This window comes from Mesoplodon densirostris, chromosome 17 (genome assembly GCF_025265405.1).
Source record: "Mesoplodon densirostris isolate mMesDen1 chromosome 17, mMesDen1 primary haplotype, whole genome shotgun sequence".
Classification (NCBI taxonomy): domain Eukaryota; kingdom Metazoa; phylum Chordata; class Mammalia; order Artiodactyla; family Ziphiidae; genus Mesoplodon; species Mesoplodon densirostris.
In genome coordinates, this window is record NC_082677.1 from 57,981,047 (window position 1) to 57,994,547 (window position 13,501).

General features: G+C 36.2%; 1 pseudogene; it reads right to left on the minus strand.

The window, feature by feature from the left end:
• Nucleotides 1-574: 574 nt before the first annotated feature.
• Nucleotides 575-13,501, minus strand: part of LOC132477440 (tigger transposable element-derived protein 1-like) — a 33,730-nt pseudogene continuing 20,803 nt past the window's right edge.

The following is a 13,501-nucleotide window of genomic DNA, read 5'->3' on the forward strand; positions in this document are numbered from 1 at the left end:
TAACATACTTTAAAAAATTTTATGAAGAGCCTAAATATTCATCCAAAGTAGCAGGAGATGAAGTGGAATGTGCAGTACACACAGTGATGTGATGATGGGAGTATACAATCTCTTCCATACCCAATCTCCCCTTCTTAATTACTGAATAATCCTTGTATTACTGAAGTTGGACAATATTTCCAGTTTAAAACTAAATGTGTCAGCCATTCTTGCAATAGCTTTGGCCAGTGAGAGTAAGTATGATTCACTGTCTGTGATCAATGAAACAAGCAATTTCTCCCTGACACATTTTTCTATCTTCTTCTCTACAACAGCAAGAGTAGACTGAAGCTCCATCAGGAATCACCTACAGGCACACCTTGGAGATATTGTGGGTTTGGTTCCAGACCACCACAATAAAGCAAATATCACAATATAGTGAGTCATACAAATTTTTTTCCCAGTGTATATAAAAGTTATGTTTACACTATTCTGTAGTCTAAGTGTGCAACAGCATTATGTCTAAAAAAACAATGTATATACCTTAGTGAAAAAAATACTTCATTGATAAAAAATGTTAATCATCACCTGAGCCTTCACTGTGTTGTAATCTTTTTGCTGGTGGAGGGTACTGTCTTGATGTTGATGGCTGCTGACTGATCACAGTGGTGGGTACTGAAGGCTGGGGTAGCTGTAGCAATTTCTTAAATTAAGACAACAATGAAGTTTGCTGCATCGATCGACTCTTCCCTAAATGAACGATTTCTCTGTAGCATGCAATGCTGCTGTTTGATAGCACTTTAGCCCCAGTAGAACTTCTTTCAACACTTGAAATTCTGTCAAACCCTATCGATGCTTTGTCAACTAAGTTTATGCCAGAGTCTAAATACTTGGTTGTTATTTCAACAATCTCCACAGCATCTGCACCGGGGAAGATTCCATCTCCAGAAACCACTTTCTTTGCTCATTTATAAGAAACAACTCCTCATCTGTGGATGTTTTATCATGAGATTGGAGCATTTCAGTCACATTGTTAGGCCCCACTTCTAATTCTAGTTCTCTTGCTACTTCCACCATATCTGCAATTACTTCCTCCACTGAAATCCTGGACTCCTCAAAATCATCCATGAAGGCTGGAATCAACATCTTCCAAACTCCTATTAATGTTGATATTTTGACCTCTTTCCATGAATCACAAATGTTCTTAATGGCATCTAGAATGGTGAATCCTTTCCAGAAGGTTTTCAATTTACTTTGCCCACATACATCAGAGAAAGCACTGTCTGTGGCAGCTATAGCCTTAGGAAATGCATTTCTTAAATAATAAGACTTCAAAGTTGAAATTACTCCTTGATCCATGGGCTGCAGAATGGATGTTGTGTTAGCAGGCATGAAAGCAACATCAATCTTGTACATCTCCATCTGAGCTCTTGGGTGACCAGGTGCATTGTTGATGAGCAGTAATATTTTGAGACGATTTTTTTTTTTTTCTGAGTAGTGGGTCTCAACAGTGTGCTTAAAATATTCAGTAAACCATGTTCTAAACAGATGTGCTGTCATTCAGGCAGAGTATACTTACCATAATTCTTAAAGACCCTAGGATTTTTGGAATGGTAAATAAGCTTTGGCTTCAACTTACAAGTCACCAGCTGCATTAGCCCCTAATAAGAGAGTCAGCCTGTCCTTTGAAGCTTTGAAGCCAGGCACTGACTCCTCCTCTCCAGCTGTGAAAGCCCTAGATGGCATCTTCTTCCAATATAAGGCTGTCTAGTCTTCATTGGAAATCTGTGGTTCAGTGTGTAGCCACCTTCATTAATGATCTTGGCTACATCTTCTGGATATCTCACCGCAGCTTCTACAATACATTGGCACTTGCTGCTTCACCTTGTACTTTTATGTTAAGGAGACAGCTTTTTTCCTTAAATCTCAGGAGCCCAGCTCTGCTAGCTTCAGACTTTTCTTCTGCAGCTTCCTCACCTCTCTCAGCCTTCACAGAATTGGACAGAATTAAGGCCTTGCTCTGGATTAGGCTTTGGCTTAAGGGAATGTTGCCGAGGCTTTGATCTTCCCAGAACACTGAAACTCCGCATCAGTCATCAGGCTGTTTAATTTCTTATCATTCGTGTGTTCACTGGAGTAGCACTTTTAATTTCCTTCAAGAACTTTTCTTTTGCATTCACAACTTGGCTAACTGTTAGGTGCAAGAGGCCTAGCTTTCAGCCTATCTTAGATTTTGATATGCCTTCCTTGCTAAGCTTAATCATTTCCAGCTTTTGATTTAAAGTGAGAGACGTGCAATTCTTCCTTTCACTTGAACGCTTGGGGTCATTAGAGGGTTATTAACTGGCCTAATTTCAACATTGTTTTGTCTCAGGAAATAGGGAGGTCTGAGGAGAGGGAGAGAGACTGGGGAACAGCCATTTGGTGGAGCAGTCAGAACACACAAAATATTTATTAAGTTTGCCATCTCTAATGGGCTCAGTTTGTGGCACCCCAAAACAATTACAATAGTGACATCAAATATCACTGATCATGGATCTCCAAAGCAAATATAATTATAATGAAAAAATTTGAAATATTGCAAGAATTACCAAAATGTGATAAAGAGACACAAAATGAGCAAATGCTTTAGAAAAATGGCTCCACTAGACTTGCTTGATGCAGGGTTGCCACAAACTTCAATTTGTAGAAGACGCAGTACAATAAAGGGAAGTGCAGTAAAACGAGGTCTGCCTGTATCTCTGATGTACTGAGACTGGAAGGTACTCACTGCTAGTCTCTAATAAGTATGATGTCACCAAAAGAAGACGTGGACTGTCTTCTTCCAAATATGTTTTACCTGAATGAAAAATAAGCCTCTAACTTGCTTACACCTTTTAAAAATGTTTTCTAAACACAATTCTTGAAATAGATATAATTTGGAAGTGTTGGTAGTAACACAAACTAAAATGTGGTTGAACAAAAGTGATGACAAGACATGACGTGAGTTCACATGGTTCAAGATAGAGTCGGCATTATAATAATAATAATAATAATAATAATAATAAACATTTGGTCAAACCATTACTTGATGTATTTTTGAGAACAGACTACATTCTTACTGAGACTGTAAAACCAAAGAAAATGGTAGGGAATGTTTAGAATATTCCATATGATGGCTCCTTTTTGCTGTTTTCAGCAAAGTTCTTGAACAAAAATATGAATTCAGGATAAAGTTATCTAAGCTGTAAGCAAGAATAAAAGGAAATCCTGTTCTGATAGTGGGGATGCTCTCTGCCTGTGCCCTTATATCAACGATCACTGAGAGTGCTGTGATTTGGAGCCAGTTGGGGAAAAGGCCAACTGCTGCTGCTCTGTAGCCCAAACTGAAGCTCTTAAAGCAGTTATTGCAGGGAGGTAAGTTTGGCAGGAGAGAAAGTGTATCCACCAGACTTTTAAAAACATCTTCCACTGGGCTTCCCTGGTGGCGCAGTGGTTGAGAGTCCGCCTGCCGAGGCAGGGTTCGTGCCCGGTCCGGGAGGATCCCACATGCCATGCAGCAGCTGGGCCCGTGAGTCATGGCCGCTGAGCCTGTGCATCCGGAGCCTGTGCTCCGCAGTGGGAGAGGCCACAGCAGTGAGAGGCCTGCGTACTGCAAGACAAAACAAAACAAAAAAAACCCATCTTCCACTAATAATCCCTGCCATATATTGACATTAAGTGCACTGATGATGACCATATTAAAAATGTCATCTACTTAATTATAGTTTTATATGGTTGCAGGGTAACTGCCAACTTCAGGCATGGGAAGACAAATGGAACACAGTAAGTAGAACACAAGAATCTTTGTGCTTGAAAGTTATACCTAGACAATTTCTTGGTTATAGTTACTCATCCAAGGAATTGCCTGGAAGTAAAGAACTAGGTAACTTTACAGGAATCTGAAAGTATTAACTTCAAAAAACAACTAAGACCTGGGGGGCTATACATACACTTGTGCATGTGACTATACAGCCCTTAGAGAAATCCTAGACCTCCCCAAACTGTACTAGTCTGTGTTCTCTTAAACCTCTTTTTCCTCAATGCCCATCTCTGAATGAGTCACAGAGGTAATGAAGCAACACTTGAACGACGAAGAGACACATGCACAGAGGAGAACCAGAAAGTGAAGGCCTTGTTTTACGGCCACGGTAAGAAGTGTCAGTGAGTCCTCATGAGAATGTTTTGATAATTGTTCTGAACCAGTGCCTGGTGCGCGTTTTCTCATCTTGTCTTTTCTGATTGGGAAGGTTTTGTGTGTATGTGTTTGTGTGTGTGTGTATGTGTGTGTATGTGTACATGTGTGGGAGAGAGAGATTTGTCTCTACATTCTCTACTATGGTGTATTGGGTGTGATGGGGCCAAATATATTGTTTTGCAGATTATATGTTCCTTCTCCTCAGGAAAAAACAGCATCCACATGAGATGGAAAGGACTACACATCACTCAGAGACTTCACAGTTTGAATCAAAATTTTGAGGAGCAGGGGACTGTCACAGAGATTACTAGTTACCTATCCAATATCCATTTCCCATCTTCCTTAGACATAGAATCGTGCTGTGATTAGTGCTGCTCTGTACTCAGACTTCAAAGAGGATGGGAAGATGATAAAATATAATTGGAGGGAATGGGTTAGAGCTTTAAAAGAGGTGATTCAGCTAGGGATGTGTACTTTTCTCCCTGCCCTTTCTTTTTCTGCTTCGAATTCACAAGTCATGATTGCAAGTCCTACAATCATTTGGTGCCCATGAGTCAAAGTCGAATGTAAAAGCCATTTGTTAAGAATAAGAGGGCAGAGAAGTAAAAGGAATATAATTCTGTGATTACTAAGGAGATGTCATGGCATTCCTGGACTTTGTCCTCACAGATTTACATGAGTTAGAAAAATAAAAGTAGTGGGGGAACAATATATTTGTCCTAGTCACAGTTTGGGGAGGTCTCTGGACTGAATGCCAGTTTAGTTTCCTCACTGATGGATTGTAGTTCTCTTCTGGTGACTTTTTTTTGTTTTGTTTTGTTTTTTTTTTGCGGTACGCGGGCCTCTCACTGTTGTGGCCTCTCCCCTTGCAGAGCACAGGCTCGGGACGCGCAGGCTCAGCGGCCGTGGCTCACGGGCCCAGCCGCTCCGCGGCATGTGGGATCTTCCCGGACCGGGGCACGAACCCGTGTCCCCTGCATCGGCAGGCGGACTCTCAACCACTGCGCCACCAGGGAAGCCCCAACTTTTGTTTTAAGTGAGATAAGAAACAAACTTTTCAGCTGAGAGTGAGCAGGATATTGAAGGGATGGGGGTTTGAAAAGAGTGATGCTGTGAAATAGAATTTTAGGAGAATGGGAGAATAGACTAATTCACATGTTACTATTATTTTATTTAATATTAATTATTAAATAATATATATGTAGTAGAAATATCAGGCAGTACTAAACACGTCTGAGTTAAGTCAAGGATTTAAATTGAAACTAGATAGTAAATTTGTATGTTCTACATCTGCCATCATTAGCTAGAGTAAACAAAGAACTGAATTAACCTCTTATGGTTTTGCCAGGCAGAAAGGGGCAAGAATATCACTTATTACTATTGTCCATGTTCCGTATGTATCACATTCAAACATTCTAAGAGGTTATATCTTGTTGGATAGTCACTATTACTGCCATGGAGCAAAGCAACTATGCAGGCCTCTTAAGAGTTTTCTTCTCCTCCTGAGCTGGCCTTTCTAAGTCCAATTAACTCTGCTAGGCGTTATAATGTAACAATTAACAGTGGTTTGTGTATTTACTCCCAAAAAGAATGTAGACATGGAAGGTTCTTGTGGCATAATCATAATCTACCTATTCAAGCATATATTATGCCCTATAAAATGCACAGTTAGCAATTATACTTATTGATTGAAAATGTTATTTAAGCTGCCTTTACTAGAGCAGTGAGAACTAGTTTGTATTGAAATTTTATTTGGAAACAATAAAAATCTTCACTGAAAACAACTATTTATCTACTTTTCCTCTCCAATTTTGCCTTATTTGGTGTATGAAGTTTTTACCTTTTACATTCAAAATTACATAAATTCTAACTTGCATATTGCTCAATTCTTACAAAAGGAATTAGTTTCATATTATTGAAATTTAAAGTATATGCTTAAGTTCTTCTATAAGAAAAAAATAAAAAGTAAAAAGTCTTCCTTAATTCAGATTAAAACAGAATTGTACTTTTTAAGAAACACACCTTAGTCCATTCTGACTACAGCATTTAACTAGACTGAAGATACGTTTAAAAAATAAAAAGCACTGAATTTTCAGTATTTTATTGAATGAGTAAGTGAATGTTACAATATAATAATCTTGATTGCTATAATTGTTAAGTTGCTGAAACACAAACAGGAAAACAGGCCAATGAAACTATACCAGGAAAAAGAAGTTACATATTGGCTATACATTTTGGTCATATACATTTTTTAATCAAGTGACCAAAACTCAACATTTATTGATTTAATAAAAGTAAATTTCTAATATAAAGAAGACTTCTGAAAATAATGCTCAAAAATCAAGTTTTCAAAAATACCTAAAATTAATGAACATATTTTTAAAAAGCTATCCAAAGCAGAAGTATACGTCTTTATGTACTTAGTTGAGAACATTTTCTGAATAGATGACTAAAAACTTCAAATAAGATCAAAATATGATTTGACTTTACTGACAATAGCTAAGGCTAGAAGAATATCTGACTCTGCAAACTGAATGACGTAGCATCTATAAATAGCAGGACATTTGCTAAAAACTTCTTTAAGCAAGCAACAGGGAATTAATATCTGAGATGGTATTCATTAGCAAGAATTATTTTAATTATCATTGTTTCTTACTACTTAAAATTTAAGATTACTGAAAATTAATGAGATCATCAATTCAAATTTGTTCCAGATTTTGACAGTATTTCTTGACTTACTGGGTAAATATTATGCATGAAATTATACATCTTAAGCTTAGTCAGGCAAAGTCAAATGCTTACATGATGTTTTTGTGAAGAGGAGAGAGAAAAGCAAACTTGGTAATAATCCAATTAGGCTGATGTTAAGTGAGTGAATTCTAGGCATCTGTAGTGTAGGAGATAATCTTCAGGATTCAGTTTTCCAAATTAGACAATAAACTGAGACTCAGGTTTAAGGTTGGCAACATTGTATTTTGTCATTAAAATAAGTTAATGTACTTTTATACATATACACCCACAGAAATTCATATATACATATCATTCACAATAAAAATTTAATAATGGAAAAATGTGTAACACCATGAAAGTAAAAAAGGCAACACTTTAAAACATAGGACATTTCTGAAAACATATACCTTTACTTTATGAAACTTCCCTTGTGTTTGCTTTTCTCTCTTTACTGAGGATATGTAAAACCTTTATATGGACAGGTGCTGGTCAATAGGTTAGCATTAGGATCTACTGCTACAGTGGACAGAATTTAGGACAGAGTCAGCAGACCAAACCTGAATTAAGCCTCTGCTATTTACTAATATTCCTGTTAGTGGAGTTACATTTAAAGCCATCATTTCCTTTTTTGTTAAAGAAAAACAAACAATAAAACATTCATCCTAATTCAAAAAGATGTATAAAGTAAAATTTCTTTGTGAAAGCATATTGTGAATAGTACAGTTTAATAGACTAGCTATTACTTTCCCCTAAATAGTGTTTATAATGGATGAAGGCTAAACTAGAAGAAACTCTCTAGTGCTAAAGTATCACAGGGTGCTACATTTGATCTGGAGTATAAATAGCATTGTTACTAGAAAGGACAATGGAACAGGACTTGATTTAAATTAATGGTTCACATATGGGTCTCCATTTCTTTATCAGCAACACGGGTTCTGAATCTAGAAAACAGTTCTCAACTGGTTTACATAGGTTCTGTAAAGCTCCTAAAATTGGGCAAAAACTATCAATTTTCTGAGGATGTGGATTCATTTTTTAAAAAATATTAAGGAACATATATGTATAAATGAGAGTTTTCTTATTGTAGGAAGAAGTCAAACAAATAACTTAGATGTTCAGAATACACATTCTTTTCAAGTTCACATGGGATGTTCAAAATTGCTGGCAATCACCAAGAGCTAGGAGGAAGCAAAAAAGAAATCTTTCTTAGAGCCTTCAGAGAAAGCATGGGCCTGCTGACAGCTTGATTTTGAACTTCTAGCTTCCAGAAATGTAAGAAAATAAGTTTCTTTTATTTTAAGCCACTTAGTTTGTGGTACTTGGTTAAATAAGCCCCAGCACACTAATACACTGAGCTTAATACTTACAAGATTCTTCTCTATTTCAAAGGCTAAAGACTCAGGTCTCAGCTTCACTATGTTCCCAAGGAAATACACTTAGAAAGAGGGAAGGGGAAATGGTCTCTTTGCCTTAATAAACGGAGCAAATAATTTTTCAAGTTCTCCTAAAGTGGTTTTAAAATATTTGAAGATTTCAAAGAGCTTTGGTTATGTTGGTTATATATAGTTGTGTATTGTGCAGGAAATTTAAACAAAAAATTTGTAAACATTTATAATATGTTTTTAAAAAACAAAAAATTAAATGTTAATAGAAGGAATGTTTTATGCACCATTTTATATATTTCTCTAGTTATGTAAATGCAAACGGTGCTGACAGTAATCATTTTGCATGATTAATATCAGACAACCAGACAGTCAAAAATAAGTGATTACTGAGTACTTATAACAAGTGTGTAGTAGATAGCCTGATGGGTAGCTTAACAAAAGAACATACAATTCACAGATTATATTTAGTGAATATCTTTATCCCCTTAGAACCATTAGATTATAATTAGTAAATAGGTTTTCTCAGTTGTTATTTTGCACTGTGATTCTTGAAATAACATAAAGTTTTTGACAGCTGATACATTTACAGGTGGACTCAGCAAGGTATATTGCATTTATTAGGCATCTATTATGTGGTATACATGGTACTTAGTGTTTGATTCTTACAAAAACAGAAAAAGTAAGGTATCTCCATTTTGCTGATAAGACACTGAACCTTAGAGCAATTAATTAATGATGTCAAGTTCACAGTGGGTAAAAGTAAATGGAGGATCTAAGTCTCTCCAATCATATGGTTTTTCTCCAGTATATTATGCCATACTATACCCATGAATCTTGAATTCCTGTCCCAGCTATTCTGCTCTATTACTATATAAAGCAGGGCTTGATAATCAAATGCACTGAGGTGGATTTTATTGGCTCTATGTTGTCGACAACACAATTAGAGTTGAGCCATCCACTTTTCTTCCATCTACAAGCCAAATTCAGAAAGAAAAATAAATAATTTAAGGAAAACATTTTTAAAAGGTTTTATGATCCCAAATAACATATTTTATGTCTTTACTCCTACAAATACTTCCATTGCCATGGAAACCCACATAACCACAGGGACATCAAGAAAGATTTAGATTGAAATCAAGTCAATGTACTTGTCTTTTCCTTTGATATCTAGAGATTAACACTTTATCAATGTATTTGTCTTTGTGATTCAAAGATCACAAATTACCAAATGTTACATATCCCTAAGGAGCATCACATCAAAGGATGATATTAAATAACAGAAGATTTCTAAAACAATTATTTGGAGCAACTAGAAAAAAAAAGGGAAACCACATTATGCCATTATGTAATATGCCATGTAATATGCCACAATATGCCATTATGTAAATGTATGGCCACTTAAAGCAATCTAATGCTTTCATGCATTAAAGGGAAAGATTCAAACCTAACCTTTGATATTCTTCTAACCTTTGATATTCTTCATTATCCCTGTTCTATATAAAAATTTCTCTATTTTTTTTACCTTTCCGAATTTTCATCATTTACATCAAAAGAAAATAATTTGTGACTGGTCAAACCGCAAAAGGAATTGAAAGAAGGGGCTCCTAAAAGTTTGCAGAAGATCAGCTTCTCTGAATATTAGGCCAGTACAATTATCTAGTAAATTGTCTCTCAAGTTGACTTTGAACAGAGATGATTAACCTCTGTGAGATTAATCTGGTAAAAAATAATAGGAGATCAATTCAGGTACTTCAGTTAATATAGACTTTGTTCCTCTTCCCAGGAAGGCAGGCTAAATGATGGTCTATTTTTGGAGCCAAATATTACCAGTTTTCACTACTTAGCTTTACCATACATTAACAAATAGAATGATACAATTAAAACTAAAAGATTGAAATATAATTAAAGACAAAAACTTCTTCCAACCCAGAAATCCTCTCCACAAGGGTAGTAGAGAAAGACAACACTTTTATTATTGAACAAACTGTTGGGAGGGGAAATTTCCCCCCTACCCATCTTGGGTTCTTGTGGCTGGACTAATAACAAAGTTTACACAAGACAGATTAATAAAAGAAAAGAAAAAAATGTTTAATTTGTGTGCATGGAGGTCTCATTTCTATGAGACTTAAGCAGTGACCAAAATGGGAAGGTTTTTTATGACTGACATATATACACTAATATGTATAAAATGGATAACTAATAAGAACCGGTGTATAAAAAAATAAATAAAATAAAATTCAAATATTCAAAAAAAAGAAAAAATGGGAAAATTTTATACTTTTTAGACAAAGAAACAATAACTGTGTGAGGAATTGACAGGTTGAAGAAACTTAGGCTTTGAGTGCTTTATTAGCGAAGAATCTAAACAGAGTTTGGGCTTGGGATAGTAAATTAAAGAAGAATCAAGGTTTGTTAATAGAGGCTTCTAGGCCCTGAATTCCTTGTTCTCTGGTGGTAAGGGCGTCCTTCTACTCCAGATGCAGGGAGGGCATCTTTCACATTAGAAATTTACTTTTTGCTTTCAGAGGGACAGAGAGGGTCAGAGTTTCCTTCCTGGATGGGCTGCTTCTCAAGGAACTTCAATTCAAAGTAATCAATAGGCCATTGTGACATATTTTGGGGTTGTCCCCCTGAGCCCTAACAAAGCATTAGACCAGAATGTGATGTGTTACAGGCAAATTGCCAAGAGATTGTGAAGACAGAAAGAAATCTCACCCTTTATAGAGTCAAGCAGATACAACCCATTACATACACGTTCTCAAGATAAATAACCTGTCCTCAAGTCAGAGGTATTGACACTACCACTGTTCACACACAGTGCATCCCAACTTCATCTGGTAGTTGGGGTGACCATCTGTGTTAGCTAAGTAGCTTTATACACACACACACACACACACAATTTCAAAGAGAGAACTTACAATTTCAAGTTTTCTAAGGTAAATTATCTAAGAAAAAGGAGGGAAGGAAATCTTTCAGCATAGATAATTATGTCTCTTATTTTTAATTTATTTTGCCCTTAATGATTTTACCATTCCTAAGAAATCTAACATTTTGTGTCTCTGCTATAGTTTTCCGTTACATATCAGAGAAAATTCAGATTTAATTAATTTTATAGAAAAGGCACTCTACTTTTTAAAAGCTATCATGTTAACACCTAGCAAAATATAAAGTACACACTTTTAAATGAGTTTACTATCACATAATAACAGGATAACATAAACAGATTGTTAAAGTTCTTTTATCAAAAACTTTCTTCCCAAATATCATTAGAAAACTCTCCTTTGATGTGCATCTGTCCAATATAATTAAAAGATAAATGGTGTAATTTCCAGAAATAGATATATTTTCTATAACATCAACAGACACTGGTGATAGTTTTAGTCTGATATAGCAGAAATTTGGATTTCCCATTGAACTGCAACCTAGATCTATCAGTCTCTCTGGGTTTTTTCCTAACAAAAACTGTAGTAATAAAGCTTACTACTTTGTTATCATCAGAATTACATACGACAAGCACCATCTAATGAGGGCTTGCTATGTAGCAGATGCCTCTGAGGTAAGAGCCAGACAGCTGGCAACAGAAGAAGGCTCTCTCTTCTTGAAGCTCACATTACTGTTAGATAGACCATACACTTATAAACAATTCCATATACCATAATTTTATGTGGTGATAAATGACATTAAGAAAAATAGCAGAGAAATGAGATCCAGTATGAAGGGATGCTAATTTAGGTAATGGAGCCAGGAAATTCTTACTGAGAAGATAGCATATAGCACAGATGCAAATGAAGTCAGAGAACCAGCCACATGAATGAATCCATGACTGGAGGCGTGAAGAGGAAGCGCAGAGGCTTTAAAACGGGTGTATTTGACATGTTAATGCAGTGCATTTAGAGAAGAGTAAGAGATGAAACTGGAGAATTAACTGCAGGCCAAATTATATAGATTTTTATATGATTTTATTAAAATTGTAATTTTATTCTAAGTGTGATGAGAAGTCATTGGAGGATTTTGAACTTAAGAGTTTACATGATATAACTAATATTTCAAATGGATGACACAGTTTACCTTATGAAAATTAGACTGAAATTGGGCAGGGAAACTAATGGAGACTATCATTACAACCCAGCAAGATGTAAAGGTGGGAATAGGAACTGTGGCAAAATTGGTGGGTATAGGAAATTATTTTGTGGTTTAGGCCAAATGTATTTTTCAATGAATGAAATAAGGCCCATGAAAGAAAAACAAAATTTAATGAAGACTTTGTGAGACTTTGTGAGAACCAAATAAGAAGCCTCTAGTTCTACCTTTAAGGAATTCGTCATATCTTACAGTTGCAAGACCAGTTCTCTGAACGACAAACTCAGTTTTTAATTTTTTGGGTGGCTGATATAAAATAAAAATTCAATTCATAATGTTTACAGGTCTCTTAGATCAAATATATGGCATTGTTTAGGAAAGAAAAGAAGCCAATGAACTGAAAAGGAGATGTTTATTCCAATAATTATAAGTATGCGAAACCACGTCCCCCTTAAACAGTTCCCCTGCCGAGTTTATGATTAATCTCTCTGCCCAAAACTTTATTCATTTTCTTGTCTTGCTTCTGTTCCCCTCAGGATTGAGGATTATCAAAGAAAAGGGGGGATTCAAACCAAGCAGGACCCTGTGGGGCTTTCTGGATACAGAAGTCCCTCCATGTTTCTGTTGGTAGAAAAAAGGCTTTAGTTTCCTAAGCCTTACCCAAGTTCCAAACAGCAGACTTAAGCAGTTAATGATTAGACTCAATCATCAGTTTCTCCTGAAGGGATACAGATAACAATCTGATGCATATCTTCGAGTTGTGCTGCAGAAACTAAGAGCCCCCCACCCAGTGGAGGATGGTGACTACATGCAGACCACAAGCACTAGACCCAGACTGGCTGGAACCAGAAGGCTGATGACTGAGATTCCTGAAATATCACCCTGTTACCTCACCACCAACCAATCAGAAGAAGGTCCATGAGCTAATCAGGCATCCTATAACCCTCCCCCTAACACTGTCCTTTTTTAAAAAAAAATAAATTTATTTATTTTTATTTATTTATTTTTGTCTGCATTGGGTCTTCATTGTTGCATGTGGGCTTTCTCTAGTTGCAGCGAGCAGGGGCTACTCTTCATTGCAGTGCGCAGGCTTCTCGTTGTGGTGGCTTCT